Source organism: Panulirus ornatus, chromosome 5 (assembly GCF_036320965.1).
Source record: "Panulirus ornatus isolate Po-2019 chromosome 5, ASM3632096v1, whole genome shotgun sequence".
NCBI classification, from domain to species: domain Eukaryota; kingdom Metazoa; phylum Arthropoda; class Malacostraca; order Decapoda; family Palinuridae; genus Panulirus; species Panulirus ornatus.
The window spans coordinates 30217839-30236971 of NC_092228.1; the positions used below are offsets into that span (position 1 = coordinate 30217839).

At 42.2% G+C, this 19133-nt stretch overlaps 1 long non-coding RNA gene across 1 annotated transcript; it reads right to left on the reverse strand.

The window, feature by feature from the left end:
* Positions 1-618: 618 nt before the first annotated feature.
* Positions 619-18752, reverse strand: LOC139746840 (uncharacterized). Its single transcript, XR_011712240.1, has 3 exons — positions 18704-18752; positions 10995-11066; positions 619-791 (listed from the first exon to the last, which is right to left on the reverse strand). It is a non-coding gene; the product is annotated as an uncharacterized lncRNA (long non-coding RNA).
* Positions 18753-19133: the final 381 nt, after the last annotated feature.

A 19133-nucleotide genomic window follows, 5' to 3' on the forward strand; every position in this document is an offset into this window, starting at 1 on the left:
TGATCACAACCAGTGTAGTGGGACACAACACAGCAGGAGACATACAACCATGATCACAACCAGTGTAGTGGGACACAACACAGCAGGAGACATACAACCATGATCACAACCAGAGTAGTGGGACACAACACAGCAGGAGACATACAACCCTGATCACAACCAGTGTAGTGGGACACAACACAGCAGGAGACATACAACCATGATCACAACCAGAGTAGTGGGACACAACACAGCAGGAGACATACAACCATGATCACAACCAGAGTAGTGGGACACAACACAGCAGGAGACATACAACCATGATCACAACCAGTGTAGTGGGACACAACACAGCAGGAGACATACAACCATGATCACAACCAGTGTAGTGGGACACAACACAGCAGGAGACATACAACCATGATCACAATCAGAGTAGTGGGACACAACACAGCAGGAGACATACAACCATGATCACAACCAGTGTAGTGGGACACAACAGAGCATGAGACATACAACCCTGATCACAACCAGTGTAGTGGGACACAACACAGCAGGAGACATACAACCATGATCACAACCAGAGTAGTGGGACACAACACAGCAGGAGACATACAACCATGATCACAACCCACCATTCTGGTGCAGGTAGCGAATAATGTCAGAGAAGAAGTTTCCAGTGTCCACTTTGATCAAGTCTCCTCCTAGGGACACGCAGAAGTTCCGACATTGTTGCCAATTCCCGTAGGTGAACACGTCGATATAGATGCATTTTCCTCCGACCTCCTGGTAGGGCGTTGCGCACTGTGTGCCTGTGTTGGGAGACGAGGTTGACTCACATAATATTATCATGGCTTCAGATGTTGTTCTTCTTATGTATAACTAAAGTTATAATTACTGAAGAAAAGTCTTGCATGAACAGGTGTGTAAGCCACATGAGACACCCAAAGGCACCCATGGCAGCTCAGGTAATGCCAGATTGTACAGTTTCCGCATCGTGTCGTCCACCAATGTTGTGTCATGAACATTAACAACCGGATCACTTATCATAACCCCCCCCCCACACTCTCGACACCCCTACACTACCCAAGACCCTGGTAATGTAGCCCCCCCCCCCCTCACCACCTCAACCCTGAACATATTGAACACATAGTGACATCACACAACTGTACCGGAGACCAGACTTCACCAGCAACCACTCACCGTCCTCTCTACCTACTCGCACACAAGCTTTACACCATTGATCTAAACTACTCACTGTTTTCAGTAGCTTTGCTCACACTATCCATATTCGTATGACCTACCATGTGGCATAGCTGTCAACCCTAACATATGCTCTCTGCACACCCGTAGATATTCTCATGACAATCCTATTTCTCACATACATTCTTCAAAGCAAACACCTGATCCACACATCCTCTACCACTTCTGAAACCACACTGCTCTTCCCCAATCTGATGCTCTGTACATGCCTTCACCCTCTCAATCAATACCCTCCCATATAATTTACCAGGAATACTCAACAAACTTATACCTCTGTAATTTGAGCACTCACTCTTATCCCCTTTGCCTTTGTACAATGGCACTATGCACGCATTCCGCCAATCATCAGGCACCTCACCATGAGTCATACATACAATGAATATCCTTACCAACCAGTAAACAACACAGTCACCCTCTTTCTTAATCATTCAAGTGCAATACCATCCAAACCCGCCGCCTTGCAGGATTTCATCTTCCGCAAATCTTTCACTACTTCTTCTCTCTTAACCAAACCATTCTCCCTAACCCTCTCACTTTGCACACCACCTCGACCAAAACACCCTATATCTGCCACTCTATCATCAGACACATTCAATAAACCTTCAAAATACTCACTCCATCTCCTTCTCACATCACCACTACTTGTTATCTCCTCCCCATTAGCCCCCTTCACTGAAGTTCCCATTTGTTCCCTTGTCTTACACATGTTATTTAACTCCTTCCAAAATATCTTATTACTGTCCCTAAAGTTTAATGATACTCTCTCACCCCAACTCTCATTTGCCCTCTTTTTCAACCCCCACACCTTCCTCTTGACCTCCTGCCACTTTCTGTTATACATCTCCCTATCATTTGCACTCCTTTCCTGTAAGTATCGCTCATACAACTTTCTTTTCTCTTTCAATAACAACTTTACTTCTTCATCCCACCACTCACTACCCTTTCTAATCTGCCCACCTCCCACGCTTCTCGTGCCACAAGCATCTTTTGCACAAGCCATCACTGCTTCCCTAAATACATCCCATTGCTCACCCATTCCCCTTACGTCATTTGCTCTCACCTTTTGCCATTCTATGATACACATCTCCAATTTCCAAGTTCACTCACTTTCACTACCCTTTTCTCACTCATACAACTTCCTCTTTACCCAAACCTCTTACAAATCTTAACCTTGTTTGCATCAGTTAATGCTTAGGCATCCTACCAGCTGCCCGTCTCAACACGTTTACGTCCAAATGTCTCTTTGACACGCCTATCAAATAGTATGTCATCCAACGGTTGCCACTTACCATCTTTCCTACGGCCAGTATCCAGTCTTAACCAAAGCCATATATATATATATATATATATATATATATATATATATATATATATATATATATATATATATATATATACATATATATATATATATATATATATATATATATATATATATATATATATATATATATATATATATATATATATATATAGGGGAGAAAGAATACTTCCCACGTATTCCCTGCGTGTCGTAGAAGGCGACTAAAAGGGAAGGGAGAGGGGGCTGGAAATCCTCCCTTCTCTTTTTTTTTTTTTTTTTCCCAAAGGAAGGAACAGAGAAGGGGGCTGGATGAAGATGTTTCCTCAGAGGCCCAGTCCTCTGTTCTTAACGCTACCTCGCTGAAGCGGGAAATGGCGAATAGTATGAAAGAAAAAGAAAGAATATATATATATATATATATATATATATATATATATATATATATATATATATATATATATATATATATATATATTTATATATATATATATATATATATATATATATAAATATATATATATATATATATATATATATATATATATATATATATATATATATATATATATATATATATATATATATATATACATATATATATCCTAACCTGAGCCAGGTACCCATTTTATCGACCATCCCCAAAGGAAGGATGAACAGCTGGATTGACCGTAGACCGACTGCCATAACCAGGATTCGAACCTATGCCATGCTGGACCCTGGCTGGTGGCCCGTGAATGCGTCATGGTCAGGAACGCTACACCACACAGGCCCCCACCTGTGTGGTCCTCTTATGATACCAGATGTGCACAGTTTACTGCCAGCATACGACTCTACAAGATCTTCACTATGTCCATGTACACCAATAGATACCCCCATGTACACCAATAGATACCCCCATGTACACCAATAGATACCCCCATGTACACCAATAGATACCCCATGTACACCAATAGATACCCCATGTACACCAATAGATACCCCATGTACACCAATAGATACCCCATGTACACCAATAGATACCCCCATGTACACCAATAGATACCCCATGTACACCAATAGATACCCCATGTACACCAATAGATACCCCCATGTACACCAATAGATACCCCCATGTACACCAATAGATACCCCATGTACACCAATAGATACCCCATGTACACCAATAGATACTCCATGTACACCAATAGATACCCCATGTACACCAATAGATACCCCATGCACACCAATAGATACCCCATGTACACCAATAGATACCCCATGCACACCAACAGATACCCCATGTACACCAATAGATACCCCAATGTACACCAATAGATACCCCATGTACACCAATAGATACCCCATGTACACCAATAGATACCCCATGTACACCAATAGATACCCTCATGTACACCAATAGATACCCCATGTACACCAATAGATACCCCATGTACACCAATAGATACCCCATGTACACCAATAGATACCCCATGTACACCAATAGATACCCCCATGTACACCAATAGATACCCCCATGTACACCAATAGATACCCCATGTACACCAATAGATACCCCATGTACACCAATAGATACCCCATGTACACCAATAGATACCCCATGTACACCAATAGATACCCCATGTACACCAATAGATACCCCATGTACACCAATAGATACCCCCATGTACACCAATAGATACCCCCATGTACACCAATAGATACCCCATGTACACCAATAGATACCCCATGTACACCAATAGATACCCCATGTACACCAATAGATACCCCATGTACACCAATAGATACCCCATGTACACCAATAGATACCCCATGTACACCAATAGATACCCCCATGTACACCAATAGATACCCCCATGTACACCAATAGATACCCCATGTACACCAATAGATACCCCATGTACACCAATAGATACCCCATGTACACCAATAGATACCCCCATGTACACCAATAGATACCCCATGTACACCAATAGATACCCCATGTACACCAATAGATACCCCATGTACACCAATAGATACCCCATGTACACCAATAGATACCCCATGTACACCAATAGATACCCCATGTACACCAATAGATACCCCATGTACACCAATAGATACCCCCATGTACACCAATAGATACCCCATGTACACCAATAGATACCCCATGTACACCAATAGATACCCCATGTACACCAATAGATACCCCCATGTACACCAATAGATACCCCCATGTACACCAATAGATACCCCATGTACACCAATAGATACCCCCATGTACACCAATAGATACCCCATGTACACCAATAGATACCCCATGTACACCAATAGATACCCCATGTACACCAATAGATACCCCCATGTACACCAATAGATACCCCATGTACACCAATAGATACCCCATGTACACCAATAGATACCCCATGTACACCAATAGATACCCCATGTACACCAATAGATACCCCATGTACACCAATAGATACCCCATGTACACCAATAGATACCCCATGTACACCAATAGATACCCCATGTACACCAATAGATACCCCATGTACACCAATAGATACCCCATGTACACCAATAGATACCCCATGTACACCAATAGATACCCCCATGTACACCAATAGATACCCCATGTACACCAATAGATACCCCATGTACACCAATAGATACCCCATGTACACCAATAGATACCCCATGTACACCAATAGATACCCCATGTACACCAATAGATACCCCATGTACACCAATAGATACCCCATGTACACCAATAGATACCCCATGTACACCAATAGATACCCCATGTACACCAATAGATACCCCATGTACACCAATAGATACCCCATGTACACCAATAGATACCCCATGTACACCAATAGATACCCCATGTACACCAATAGATACCCCATGTACACCAATAGATACCCCATGTACACCAATAGATACCCCATGTACACCAATAGATACCCCCATGAACACCAATAGATACCCCATTTACACCAATAGATACCCCATGTACACCAATAGATACCCCATGTACACCAATAGATACCCCATGTACACCAATAGATACCCCATGTACACCAATAGATACCCCATGTACACCAATAGATACCCCCATGAACACCAATAGATACCCCATTTACACCAATAGATACCCCATGTACACCAATAGATACCACATGTACACCAATAGATACCCCCATGTACACCGATAGATACCCCATGTACACCAATAGATACCCCCATGTACACCAATAGATACCCCCATGTACACCAATAGATACCACATGTACACCAATAGATACCCCATGTATACCAATAGATACCCCATGAACACCAATAGATACCCCATTTACACCAATAGATACCCCATGTACACCAATAGATACCCCATTTACAGCAATAGATACCACATGTACACCAATAGATACCCCATGTACACCGATAGATACCCCTTGTACACCAATAGATACCCCCATGTACACCAATAGATACCACATGTACACCAATAGATACCCCATGTACACCGATAGATACCCCATGTACACCAATAGATACCCCCATGTTCAGTAATTACACCTTCAACTGCCACATTACTCACCTTTGCATTCAAATCACCCATCACTATAACCCGGTCTTGTGCATCAAAACCACTAACACACTCATTCAGCTGCTCCCAAAACACTTGCCTCTCATGATCTTTCTTCTCATGCCCAGGTGCATATGCACCAATAATCACCCATCTCTCTCCATCCACTTTCAGTTTTACCCATATCAATCTAGAGTTCACTTTTTTTACATTTTTTCACATACTCCCACAACTCCTGCCTCAGGAGTAGTGCTACTCCTTCCTTATCTCTTGTCCTCTCACTAACCCCTGACTTTACTCCCAAGACATTCCTAAACCACTCTTCCCCTTTACCCTTGAGCTTCGTTTCACTCAGAGCCAAAACATCCAGGTTCCTTTCCTCAAACATACTACTTATCTTTTCTTTTTTCTCATCTTGGTTACATCCACACACATTTAGACACCCCAATCTGAGCCTTCGAGGAGGATGAGCACTCCCCGCGTGACTTCTACTTCTTCTTCTGTTTCCACTTTTAGAAGTTGAAACGAGAGAGAGAGAGAGAGAGAGAGAGAGAGAGAGAGAGAGAGAGAGAGAGAGAGAGAGAGAGAGAGAGAGAGAGAGAGAGAGAGAGAGAGAGAGAGAGAGTGTGTGTGTGTGTGTGTGTGTGTGTGTACGACGATGAAACCCGTCGTGATGAATGAGTTCATCTCACCACATGAGCCAGGTCAGGTTCTGATGGTTTCGTGTGTAAACAATATACACCGGATCATCATGAGTTCACACCAGCAGCAGCAGCAGCAGCTGGACGGACGGACCCGGAGCTGAGCACCGAGCCCAGCCCAGCCCAGCCCAGTGTGCAAGTTGTGGTCTACTGTCAGTGAAGGTCCTGCTGATGGTGTTGTTGTCCTGGATAACAACACTACAAGACCAGGGTCTACAACATGTCTCACAACATGACCTGGGACTACAACATGTCTCACAACATGACCTGGGTCTACAACATGTCTCACAACATGACCTGGGTCTACAACATGTCTCAGATTATCTAAGTTGGGAGAAGAGGACGACACTAAACATTTAGACTTATTCTTATTTGTCACATTTTCGTTGCAGGAAACATGAAATGTCTTTCCAGGTCTCCAGTAAGCTTGGTTCACAAACCAATTGGGATAATATAACTGCTTTAAGATACGTCTTATATGACTTCATTCATCCACCAGGCGTATGGGATCATATATCCCAAGTTCTTTTAGAAATATAGACGTAACTACAGGCATTATTATAGAAGATATATGTACTATATTTTGCTTAAGTCTAACAGAAAGATCCTTGCCAGTCTGCCCAACATAAAACTTATCACAATTTCTACATGGCACTTTATAGATGCATCCAGGAGAATTTTCTGGTGAATTCCTGATTAAGATATTCTTTATAGTATTATTGTTGCTAAAGGCAACATTTACATTAAAGGATTTAAGCAACATGTAAAGTAAAGTAAAATTATTATTAAAAGGGAGAACTAAAAGATTCTTGGTGTCAATGGAAGGTTTGGGCTCAACTCTATAAAATGATTTCTTTGCTAACTTAAGAGATTTATCAATGAAAGATCTAGGGTACTTTAACTTAGATCCAATAGAATATATCTTCTCAAACTCATCATCAATAAACTCTGGACTGCAAATACGTAATGCCCTAAGGAACATATATTGAAATGATGATAATCTAACTCTGTCATGTTGAGATGAGTAATAATGGATATATGAACATACATTGGTGGGTTTTCTGTATATGCTAAACTTAAACTTGTTTCCTTGTCTATGGATCATGCAATCTAAAAATGGTAACATACCATTATTTTCATTTTCTACAGTAAATATGATGGAAGGTACTAAATTGTTAAGTAAGGGGAGAAATATTTGTAAATTTTCATTTGTTGGCCAAACACAAAGAAACATCATCTACATACCTAAACCAAATTGCATTAGAAGGTAAGATATCCTTCAGTAATTTCAAAAATATTTCATATAAAGGTTATCCATTGCCATACCAAAATTTTTGAGCATAATAATCTCCATTAAATTGAAATACACAGGTTTTTATACACAATTTTATCAATTCAATAAAAAGAGACTTTGAAAAAGGTAAATGAATATCATCCAAGACATCAAATGAATATTCTAAAAGATCATCAACTGGAACTTTAGTGAAATGTGAGGAAACATCAAAGCTAACTAGTTTGAAATCAAAATTAATATTGATATTATTAAGCTTGTTGACTAAATCTACATTGTTCATGATATTAGAATTTGATATCTTACCCACTAAAGGGCTTGATAAGGAAACTAACCATTTTGACAATTTATATGTGATGGAGCCTACTGAACTCACTATAGGTCTTGCTGGAAAATTCTGTTTATGTGTTTTGATAAGTCCATACATATATGGTAATGAAGGGGTCAAAGATGACAAACTTTTCATGAAGGAATCATCAAAACTTCAGTCATCTGTGTAACATCAAAACTTCAGTCATCTGTGTAACATCAAAACTTCAGTCATCTGTGTAACATCAAAACTTCAGTCATCTGTGTAACATGAAAACTTCAGTCATCTGTGTAACATGAAAACTTCAGTCATCTGTGTAACATGAAAACTTCAGTCATCTGTGTAACATCAAAACTTCAGTCATCTGTGTAACATGAAAACTTCAGTCATCTGTGTAGCATCAAAACTTCAGTCATCTGTGTAGCATCAAAACTTCAGTCATCTGTGTAACATCAAAACTTCAGTCATCTGTGTAGCATCAAAACTTCAGTCATCTGTGTAACATCAAAACTTCAGTCATCTGTGTAACATGAAAACTTCAGTCATCTGTGTAACATCAAAACTTCAGTCATCTGTGTAACATGAAAACTTCAGTCATCTGTGTAACATCAAAACTTCAGTCATCTGTGTAACATCAAAACTTCAGTCATCTGTGTAACATCAAAACTTCAGTCATCTGTGTAGCATCAAAACTTCAGTCATCTGTGTAGCATCAAAACTTCAGTCATCTGTGTAACATCAAAACTTCAGTCATCTGTGTAGCATCAAAACTTCAGTCATCTGTGTAGCATCAAAACTTCAGTCATCTGTGTAACATCAAAACTTCAGTCATCTGTGTAACATCAAAACTTCAGTCATCTGTGTAGCATCAAAACTTCAGTCATCTGTGTAACATGAAAACTTCAGTCATCTGTGTAACATCAAAGCTTCAGTCATCTGTGTAACATGAAAACTTCAGTCATCTGTGTAACATCAAAACTTCAGTCATCTGTGTAACATCAAAACTTCAGTCACCTGTGTAACATGAAAACTTCAGTCATATGTGTAACATCAAAACTTCAGTAATCTGTGTAACATCAAAACCTCAGTCATCTGTGTAACATGAAAACTTCAGTCATCTGTGTAACATCAAAACTTCAGTCATCTGTGTAACATCAAAACTTCAGTCATCTGTGTAACATGAAAACTTCAGTCATCTGTGTAACATCAAAACTTCAGTCATCTGTGTAACATCAAAACTTCAGTCATCTGTGTAACATCAAAACTTCAGTCATCTGTGTAACATCAAAACTTCAGTCATATGTGTAACATCAAAACTTCAGTCATCTGTGTAACATCAAAACTTCAGTCATCTGTGTAGCATCAAAACTTCAGTCATCTGTGTAACATCAAAACTTCAGTCATCTGTGTAACATGAAAACTTCAGTCATCTGTGTAACATCAAAACTTCAGTCATCTGTGTAACATCAAAACTTCAGTCATCTGTGTAACATGAAAACTTCAGTCATCTGTGTAACATGAAAACTTCAGTCATCTGTGTAACATCAAAACTTCAGTCATCTGTGTAACATGAAAACTTCAGTCATCTGTGTAACATCAAAACTTCAGTCATCTGTGTAACATGAAAACTTCAGTCATCTGTGTAACATCAAAACTTCAGTCATCTGTGTAACATGAAAACTTCAGTCATCTGTGTAACATGAAAACTTCAGTCATCTGTGTAACATCAAAACTTCAGTCATCTGTGTAACATGAAAACTTCAGTCATCTGTGTAACATGAAAACTTCAGTCATCTGTGTAACATGAAGACTTCAGTCATCTGTGTAACATCAAAACTTCAGTCATCTGTGTAACATGAAAACTTGTCATCTGTGTAACATCAAAACTTCAGTCATCTGTGTAACATGAAAACTTCAGTCATCTGTGTAACATCAAAACTTCAGTCATCTGTGTAACATCAAAACTTCAGTCATCTGTGTAACATGAAAACTTCAGTCATCTGTGTAACATGAAAACTTCAGTCATCTGTGTAACATCAAAACTTCAGTCATATGTGTAACATGAAAACTTCAGTCATCTGTGTAACATTATAACTTCAGTCATCTGTGTAACATGAAAACTTCAGTCATCTGTGTAACATGAAAACTTTAGTCATCTGTGTAACATGAAAACTTCAGTCATCTGTGTAACATCTAACTTCAGTCATCTGTGTAACATCAAAACTTTAGTCATCTGTGTAATATCAAAACTTCAGTCATCTGTGTAACATGAAAACTTCAGTCATCTGTGTAACATCAAAACTTCAGTCATCTGTGTAACATGAAAACTTCAGTCATCTGTGTAACATCAAAACTTCAGTCATCTGTGTAACATCAAAACTTCAGTCATCTGTGTAACATGAAAACTTCAGTCATCTGTGTAACATCAAAACTTCAGTCATCTGTGTAACATGAAAACTTCAGTCATCTGTGTAACATCAAAACTTCAGTCATCTGTGTAACATGAAAACTTCAGTCATCTGTGTAACATCAAAACTTCAGTCATCTGTGTAACAAAACCAAGTTTGCCTCACCGTTGTAGACCGTCTCCTGGACCAGCTGTGCTGTAGTGGTGCTGGCTCCAGCTCCTGCAGCTGCTGCTCCTGCTGGGAGATGTGGACACTGTTAGTGGATAACCTGACTGAACCTTGACTGATCTAGTGGTACAGTTAGTGGATAACCTGACTGAACCTTGACTGATCTAGTGGTACAGTTAGTGGATGACCTGACTGAACCTTGACTGATCTAGTGGTACGGTTAGTGGATGATCTGACTGAACCTTGACTGATCTAGTGGTACAGTTAGTGGATGATCTGACTGAACCTTGACTGATCTAGTGGTACAGTTAGTGGATGACCTGACTGAACCTTGACTGATCTAGTGGTACAGTTAGTAGATGACCTGACTGAACCTTGACTGATCTAGTGGTACAGTTAGTGGATGACCTGACTGAACCTTGACTGATCTAGTGGTACAGTTAGTGGGTGACCTGACTGAACCTTGACTGATCTAGTGGTACAGTTAGTGGATGACCTGACTGAACCTTGACTGATCTAGTGGTACAGTTAGTGGATGATCTGACTGAACCTTGACTGATCTAGTGGTACAGTTAATGGATGATCTGACTGAACCTTGACTGATCTAGTGGTGCAGTTAGTGGATGACCTGACTGAACTTTGACTGATCTAGTGGTACAGTTAGTGGATGACCTGACTGAACCTTGACTGATCTCGTGGTACAGTTAGTGGATAACCTGACTGAACCTTGACTGATCTAGTGGTACAGTTAGTGGATGACCTGACTGAACCTTGACTGAGCTAGTGGTACAGTTAGTGGATGACCTGACTGAACCTTGACTGATCTAGTGGTACAGTTAGTGGATGATCTGACTGATCCTTGACTGATCTAGTGGTACAGTTAGTTGATGACCTGACTGAACCTTGACTGATCTAGTGGTACAGTTAGTAGATGACCTGACTGAACCTTGACTGATCTAGTGGTACAGTTAGTAGATGACCTGATTGAACCTTGACTGACCTAGTGGTACAGTTAGTAGATGACTTAACTGAACCTTGACTGATCTAGTGGTACAGTTAGTGGATGACCTGACTGAACCTTGACTGATCTAGTGGTACAGTTAGTGGATGATCTGACTGAACCTTGACTGCTCTAGTGGTACAGTTAGTGGATGATCTGACTGATCCTTGACTGATCTAGTGGTACAGTTAGAGGATAATCTGACTGAACCTTGACTGCTCTAGTGATACAGTTAGTGGATGACCTGACCGAACCTTGACTGATCTAGTGGTACAGTTAGTAGATGACCTGACTGAACCTTGACTGATCTAGTGGTACAGTTAGTGGATGACCTGATTGAACCTTGACTGATCTAGTGGTACAGTTAGTAGATGACCTGACTGAACTTTGACTGATCTAGTGGTACAGTTAGTGGATGACCTGACTGAACCTTGACTGATCTAGTGGTACAGTTAGTGGATGACCTGATTGAACCTTAACTGATCTAGTGGTACAGTTAGTAGATGACCTGACTGAACCTTGACTGCTCTAGTGGTACAGTTAGTGGATGACCTGACTGAACCTTGACTGCTCTAGTGGTACAGTTAGTAGATGACCTGACTGAACCTTGACTGCTCTAGTGTTACAGTTAGTGGATGACCTGATTGAACCTTGACTGCTCTAGTGGTACAGTTAGTGGGTAACCTGACTGAACCTTGACTGATCTAGTGGTACAGTTAGTGGATGACCTAACTGAACCTTGACTGATCTAGTGGTACAGTTAGTGGATGACCTAACTGAACCTTGACTGATCTAGTGGTACAGTTAGTGGATAACCTGAGTGAACCTTGACTGATCTAGTGTTACAGTTAGTGGATAACCTGACTGAACCTTGACTGATCTAGTGGTACAGTTAGTAGATGACCTGACTGAACCTTGACTGATCTAGTGGTACAGTTAGTGGATGACCTGATTGAACCTTGACTGATCTAGTGGTACAGTTAGTAGATGACCTGACTGAACCTTGACTGCTCTAGTGGTACAGTTAGTGGATGACCTGACTGAACCTTGACTGCTCTAGAGTTACAGTTACTGGATGACCTGATTGAACCTTGAATGATCTAGTGGTACAGTTAGTAGATGACCTGACTGAACCTTGACTGATCTAGTGGTACAGTTAGTGGATAACCTGACTGAACCTTGACTGATTTAATGGAATAGTTAAGGGGTGACCTGACTGAACCTTGACTGATCTAGTGTTACAGTTAGTGGATAACCTGACTGAACCTTGACTGCTCTAGTGGTACAGTTAGTGGATGACCTGACTGAACCTTGACTGATCTAGTGTTACAGTTAGTGGATAACCTGACTGAACCTTGACTGCTCTAGTGGTACAGTTAGTGGATGACCTGACTGAACCTTGACTGATCTAGAGGCACAGTTAGGTGATAACCTGACTGAACCTTGAATGATGAACCATACTGTCAGGTTGACCAGTCTAACTAGCAATTGATCTCAGGAATCAGTTCCTGATGACCTTGTTGTGACCTGGCTGATGTAAGGGAGAGTCTTGTTGTGACCTGGTTGATGTGTGGGAGAGTCTTGTTGTGACCTGGCTGATGTGTGGGAGAGTCTTGTTGTGACCTGGCTGATGTGTGGGAGAGTCTTGTTGTGACCTGGTTGATGTGTGGGAGAGTCTTGTTGTGACCTGGCTGATATGTGGGAGAGTCTTGTTGTGACCTGGCTGATGTGTGGGAGAGTCTTGTTGTGACCTGGCTGATGTGTGGGAGAGTCTTGTTGTGACCTGGCTGATGTGTGGGAGAGTCTTGTTGTCACCTGGCTGATGTGTGAGAGAGTCTTGTTGTGACCTGGCTGATGTGTGGGAGAGTCTTGTTGTGACCTGGCTGATATGTGGGAGAGTCTTGTTGTGACCTGGTTGATGTGTGGGAGAGTCTTGTTGTGACCTGGCTGATATGTGGGAGAGTCTTGTTGTGACCTGGCTGATGTGTGGGAGAGTCTTGTTGTGACCTGGCTGATGTGTGGGAGAGTCTTGTTGTGACCTGGCTGATGTGTGGGAGAGTCTTGTTGTGACCTGGCTGATGTGTGGGAGAGTCTTGTTGTGACCTGGCCGATGTGTGGGAGAGTCTTGTTGTGACCTGGCTGATGTGTGGGAGAGTCTTGTTGTGACCTTGCTGATGTGTGGGAGAGTCTTGTTGTGACCTGGCTGATGTGTGGGAGAGTCTTGTTGTGACCTGGCTGATATGTGGGAGAGTCTCGTTGTCACCTGGCTGATGTGTGGGAGAGTCTTGTTGTGACCTGGCCGATGTGTGGGAGAGTCTTGTTGTGACCTGGCTGGTGTGTGGGAGAGTCTTGTTGTGACCTGGCCGATGTGTGGGAGAGTCTTGTTGTGACCTGGCTGATGTGTGGGAGAGTCTTGTTGTCACCTGGCTGATATGTGGGAGAGTCTTGTTGTCACCTGGCCGATGTGTGGGAGAGTCTTGTTGTGACCTGGCTGATGTGTGGGAGAGTCTTGTTGTGACCTGGCTGATGTGTGGGAGAGTCTTGTTGTGACCTGGCTGATGTGTGGGAGAGTCTTGTTGTGACCTGGCTGATGTGTGGGAGAGTCTTGTTGTGACCTGGCTGATGTGTGGGAGAGTCTTGTTGTGACCTGGCTGATGTGTGGGAGAGTCTTGTTGTGACCTGGCTGATGTGTGGGAGAGTCTTGTTGTCACCTGGCCGATGTGTGGGAGAGTCTTGTTGTGACCTGGCTGATGTGTGGGAGAGTCTTGTTGTGACCTGGCCGATGTGTGGGAGAGTCTTGTTGTGACCTGGCTGATGTGTGGGAGAGTCTTGTTGTGACCTGGCTGATGTGTGGGAGAGTCTTGTTGTGACCTGGCTGATGTGTGGGAGAGTCTTGTTGTGACCTGGCTGATGTGTGGGAGAGTCTTGTTGTGACCTGGCTGATGTGTGGGAGAGTCTTGTTGTGACCTGGCTGATGTGTGGGAGAGTCTTGTTGTGACCTGGCTGATGTGTGGGAGAGTCTTGTTGTGACCTGGCTGATGTGTGGGAGAGTCTTGTTGTGACCTGGCCGATGTGTGGGAGAGTCTTGTTGTGACCTGGCTGATGTGTGGGAGAGTCTTGTTGTGACCTGGCTGATGTGTGGGAGAGTCTTGTTGTGACCTGGCTGATGTGTGGGAGAGTCTTGTTGTGACCTGGCTGATGTGTGGGAGAGTCTTGTTGTGACCTGGCTGATGTGTGGGAGAGTCTTGTTGTCACCTGGCTGATGTGTGGGAGAGTCTTGTTGTGACCTGGCTGATGTGTGGGAGAGTCTTGTTGTGACCTGGCTGATGTGTGGGAGAGTCTTGTTGTGACTTGGCTGATGTGTGGGAGAGTCTTGTTGTGACCTGGCTGATGTGTGGGAGAGTCTTGTTGTGACCTGGCTGATGTGTGGGAGAGCCTTGTTGTGACCTGGCTGATGTGTGGGAGAGTCTTGTTGTGACCTGGCTGATGTGTGGGAGAGTCTTGTTGTGACCTGGCTGATGTGTGGGATAGTCTTGTTGTGACCTGGCTGATATGTGGGAGAGTCTTGTTGTGACCTGGCTGATGTGTGGGAGAGTCTTGTTGTGACCTGGCTGATGTGTGGGAGAGTCTTGTTGTGACCTGGTTGATGTGTGGGAGAGTCTTGTTGTGACCTGGTTGATGTGTGGGAGAGTCTTGTTGTGACCTGGCTGATGTGTGGGAGAGTCTTGTTGTGACCTGGCTGATGTGTGGGAGAGTCTTGTTGTGACCTGGCTGATGTGTGGGAGAGTCTTGTTGTGACCTGGCTGATGTGTGGGAGAGTCTTGTTGTGACCTGGCTGATGTGTGGGAGAGTCTTGTTGTGACCTGGTTGATGTGTGGGAGAGTCATGTTGTGACCTGGCTGATGTGTGGGAGAGTCTTGTTGTGACCTGGCTGATGTGTGGGAGAGTCTTGTTGTGACCTGGCTGATGTGTGGGAGAGTCTTGTTGTGACCTGGTTGATGTGTGGGAGAGTCTTGTTGTGACCTGGCTGATGTGTGGGAGAGTCTTGTTGTGACCTGGCTGATGTGTGGGAGAGTCTTGTTGTGACTTGGCTGATGTGTGGGAGAGTCTTGTTGTGACCTGGCTGATGTGTGGGAGAGTCTTGTTGTGACCTGGCTGAAGTGTGGGAGAGTCTTGTTGTGACCTGGTTGATGTGTGGGAGAGTCTTGTTGTGACCTGGCTGATGTGTGGGAGAGTCTTGTTGTGACCTGGCCGATGTGTGGGAGAGTCTTGTTGTCCTCTGGCTGATGTGTACTGCTGTACTGTGTACTGCTGTACTGTGTACTGCTGTACTGTGTACTGCTGTAATGTGTACTGCTGTACTGTGTACTGCTGTACTGTGTACTGCTGTAATGTGTACTGCTGTACTGTGTACTGCTGTACTGTGTACTGCTGTACTGTGTACTGCTCTAATGTGTACTGCTATAATGTATACTGCTGTAATGTGTACTGCTGTATTGTAGACTGCTGTACCATGTGCTTCTGTACTGGGTACTGTTTTCCTGTGTACTACTGTAACGTGTACTGCTGTACAATGTCCTTCTGTACTGTGTACTGTTGTACTGTGTACTGCTGTACTGTGTACTGCTTTACTGTCTACTGCTCTATTATGTACTTCTGTACTGGTACTGCTGCACTAATCCTACCGTAATATGTAATGTTGTACTGTGCACTGCTGTAATGTAGTACTATACTCTGTACTACTGTGCTGTGCACTACTGTACTGTGTACTACTGACCTGTGTATTTACGTGCTTTGTACTGTTGTACTGTGTACTACTGTAACACTTAATTTTTTTACTGTGTTACTCCACTGTGTACAGCTGTACTGTGTATTGCTTTACTGTGTGTAACTGGAATGTGTACTAATGTGCTGTGTACAGCTGCACTGTGTATTGCTTTACTGTGTGTAACTGGAATGTGTACTAATGTGCTGTGTACAGCTGCACTGTGTATTGCTTTACTGTGTGTAACTAAAAAGTGTACTAATGTGCTGTGTACAGCTGCACTGTGTATTGCTTTACTGTGTGTAACTGGAATGTGTACTAATGTGCTGTGTACAGCTGTACTGTGTATTGCTTTACTGTGTGTAACTGAAATGTGTACTCCTGTCCTGTGTACAGCTGTACTGTGTATTGCTTTACTGTGTACAATTCTAATGTGTACTCCTGTGCTGTGTAATGGTGTACTGTGGCACACCGCACTGTGTACTACTGTGCTGTGTACTCTTCTACTGTATACTGCTGTACTCTGTACCGCCGTACTATGCACTACTCTACTTTGTACTGCTGTACTGTATCCTACTGTACTGTACGCTACTGTACTATTTACTGCAGTATGTACTGCTGTACTCTGTAATTCTCTGATGCTTACTAGTTTAATTTGTGCTGCTGTACTGTTCATTACTGTACTGGGTACTTCTGCATTGTGAACTACTCTACTGTGTACTACTGTAATATGTACTATTGTACTGTGTACTTCTGTACTGTGTACTACTGTACTGTGTAGTACTATAATGTGTACCGCTGTACTATACACTACTGTACTATGTACTACTTAAACTGTGTTCTGCGGTACTGTGTATTGTTGTACTGTGTACTACTGTACTATATACTAATGTACTATGTACTTCTCTATTGTTTACTACTGTACTATGTACTACTGTACTGTGTACTTCTGTATTGTGTGCTAATCTCTTGTGTACTGCTGTACTGTGTACTACTGTACTATATACTAATGTACTATGTACTTCTCTATTGTTTACTACTGTACTATGTACTACTGTACTGTGTACTTCTGTATTGTGTGCTAATCTCTTATGTACTGCTGTACTGTGTACTACTGTACTATATACTAATGTACTATGTACTTCTCTATTGTTTACTACTGTACTATGTACTACTGTACTGTGTACTTCTGTATTGTGTGCTAATCTCTTATGTACTGCTTTACTGTGTACTACTGTACTATATACTAATGTACTATGTACTTCTCTATTGTTTACTACTGTACTATGTACTACTGTACTGTGTACTTCTGTATTGTGTGCTAATCTCTTATGTACTGCTGTACTGTGTACTACTGTACTGTGTTATTCAGGATTATGTTCTACTGTACTATGTACTAAGGTACTGTATTCTACTGTGCTATGTACTACTGTACTGTGTACTAAGGTACTGTATTCTACTGTACTATGTACTACTGTACTATGTACTAAGGTACTGTATTCTACTGTACTATGTACTACTGTACTGTGTACTAAGGTACTGTATTCTACTGTACTATGTACTACTGTACTATGTACTAAGGTACTGTATTCTACTGTACTATGTACTACTGTACTGTGTACTAAGGTACTGTATTCTACTGTACTATGTACTACTGTACTGTGTACAAAGGTACTGTATTCTACTGTACTATGTACTACTGTACTGTGTACTAAGGTACTGTATTCTACTGTACTATGTACTACTGTACTGTGTACTAAGGTACTGTATTCTACTGTACTATGTACTACTGTACTGTGTACTAAGGTACTGTAGTCTACTGTACTATGTACTACTGTGCTGTGTACTAAGGTACTGTATTCTACTGTACTATGTACTACTGTACTCTGTACTAAGGTACTGTATTCTACTGTACTATGTACTACTGTACTGTGTACTCACCCAAGAGGATTATGATACAGGAGAAGAGGTTCATGGTGGTGGTAGCGTGTGTCAGGTTACAGACCTAACTGTATCTCTATATATAACCGGCCTCAGGCCCGGGTCTGGGTCACATGTAACATCTGTTATCATGGCCTGGATCCCACCATACCATGTGACGCTCTCCCGTCACGCCCACCCATACATTATCACCGCCACACGTGACGCTATGTGACGTACATAACGCAAACTGGCAATGATACAGAGGCTTGCATGTGTGTGTGTGTGTGTGTGTGTGTGTGTGTGTGTGTGTGTGTGTGTGAATGATGTGTGGCCTTTGTGTTCATCCTCCCAAGATTATGATGTTTTCCTTCATCACATAAGTAACCTCCAGCCCAACATGACATTCAAGATGGAGTGGGAAGAAGGTGGCAAACTGGCCTTCCTTGAT